Genomic DNA, 2,340 nt, shown 5'->3' with positions numbered 1-2,340 from the left:
CAGCATTGGGCATGTACTTAATTCTCATGACGTGTTCAACTGAAAACAAGTAATTATATTTAAAACAAATAATAAACAGTATATAGGATGTGGAAGGATAAAATATCAGTTGATATGTACCAGAGAGAAAGAACACAGGGCGAGGGGATGAAACAATCGGGCGGGGTCTCGGTTTCAGACGATGGAACTAAGAGTAATTGTACAAGGGGCTCGCCCTGCAGGGTTGTGGGCTCTGGATGTGGCTGTGGGCGCCCTGCAGGAGCAGGAGTAGGGGCAGGGCTCAGGATAGGGGCAGGGACAGGGGCATTGACAGAGGTAAGAACAGGGGCAGAGACAGGGGCAAGGGGAGGGACAGGGTCAGCAGTAGTGGCAGGTGCAGGATCCAGGGCAGGAGCAAGGACAGGAAGTGGGTCAGGGGCAGAAACGGGACCACTGTCAGGGGCAGGGCAAGGCGCAGCGGCTCTGGCAGGAGTACGAACAGGGGCAGGATGGAGGGTAGGATCTGGCTCTGGGACAGTGGCTCTGGCATTGGCAGGAGCAGGAACAGGGGCAGAGGCAGGAACAAGAGCACAGGCAGGGGCAGGGACTGGGGCAGGGGCAGAGGCAGGGGAAAGGGAAGGGGTAGGAGCCGGGTCAGGATCTGGGTCCGAGGCAGGGGCTTGGGCTGGGTTGGGGGAAGTGTGAGTGGCAGGAATTATAGCAGGGGCAGGGGCTGTCGTGGGAGCAGGTGCCAGTTCTTCCTGGACAGCACCAGGCTCTCCCTGGGCAGGTGCTGGGTCACCTTCTGGCTTCTGGTGTCCTACTGAAGTCACTGCAGGCATCAACCCTCCCTCGAGATTCGGCTGAGCTCCTCAGGTGGTGGAGCAGCTGTGAGAGGAGAAACCTCACCCACATGCCTGCTCTCTGTGGGCCTTTGCAGAGACAGAGCCCAGCCCATGGTCTCCCAGAGAAGCCACAATTGGGAAGGAAACCTCACGGGGACGTCTCCCCGACTGCAGTCCACCGCTGTGTGCTCTGTGCCCAGTCGTTGCTCCTGGCCCCACACCAGCCTCTGGGGGCTCCTCCCTGTGGGGCCAGCAATGACCTGTCCCCACACACCACAAACACCCAGCCCCAGCCTTCTCACCCTCCGCCTCAACCTCCAGGCGTTCCAGCTCCTGGACCACTGTCCGGTGGACAACCACTTGGGACAGTAGTCTGGATGATGTAGGAGGTCTTCACCTACAATCCCCAGCACCTGCTTCTGGGGAACTCTGTGGGGTCACCTCCTCTTTTGAGGAGATGTATGGCGTGTCCACCAGCCTCCTCTCCATGTCCTCCGTCCCTTCTGCAAAGACAGGGACCGGTAGCCGGCCCTGAGTTATCATAGCCCTTCCCGACCATCCACACTGTCCTCCTGCCCAGTCCCCCTGCTGCTCCCAGATCAGACACAGACCTGTGCGTACACAGCCCTGCATCCGGGAATCAGTGACCCATCCCTGCATGGCTATCGGGATAAACCTCGGGCAGAAGGGGCAGCACCCGCACACCCCATCCCACACAGCCAGCCTTGACCTTGAACATTACCTGCCCACTTGGTATCTGACCCCTCATCAGCCTGCTCCTGCTCTGGGTGGCCTCACCCTGCATGACCCCTCTTTACACACGCATATACACACACATGCACATACACACAAACACCCCCATTCACACACGTGCAACCACACCCACACTCACACACAGACACACGCACACACACACACAGACACTCACACGCACACACACACAGGGAGGGCACCTGGGGCTACACAGCTCATCAGAGTTAGTGGGGCTGCATGGCCGGCTCTGGGCCCCCTGTTGTCATTTTTATGTCCTTCCGGCCAAATGGCCAGGGGCCGTGGGGAGCCCTGACATGATATCCCCAGCAGGGGACAGCGTCTGCAGGGCACGCTTTCTTCCATCTGCAGCCTACGGACCTCGGAAAGAAACATGCGAACATCTTGGATTGAAGATCTCCAATGAAATGATCTGGACAGGGGTCTGTCTGAGGAATGTGGGTGCCTGGTTACCAGGGTTCCAAATTCTGTTGGGCTCTGTGGTCAGGGAAGTGAAGTCACCACTGCCTGGGTTCCCATTACCAAATTCCTCCTCACACAAGAGCCACCCGAGTGCCCCCCTCCTCTGGCTTCTCAATGCTCACCCTCCCCCATGCCGCATCCACACAGGGACAACCATAGCCCACCCACAGCCCCGGGAGGCCTATGATTTCTCCTGATTCCCTCTGTCCTGTGTTCATTCTCTGTCCCCTTCTCTGTGTTTGCATCTGTGTCTCTCACAGGAGCAGAATCTATGGGTTCCAAC

General features: G+C 58.1%; 1 pseudogene; it reads right to left on the bottom strand.

The window, feature by feature from the left end:
* Positions 1–59: 59 nt before the first annotated feature.
* Positions 60–1,978, bottom strand: LOC141372326 (uncharacterized; annotated as a pseudogene).
* Positions 1,979–2,340: the final 362 nt, after the last annotated feature.

This window comes from Callorhinus ursinus, unplaced genomic scaffold (genome assembly GCF_003265705.2).
Source record: "Callorhinus ursinus isolate GAN/ISIS: 27379988/994484 unplaced genomic scaffold, GSC_fseal_2.0 scaffold7398, whole genome shotgun sequence".
Lineage (NCBI taxonomy): Eukaryota > Metazoa > Chordata > Mammalia > Carnivora > Otariidae > Callorhinus > Callorhinus ursinus.
Note: the sequence above shows the minus strand (reverse complement) of the source record. Positions and strands in the feature narration are given on the sequence as shown.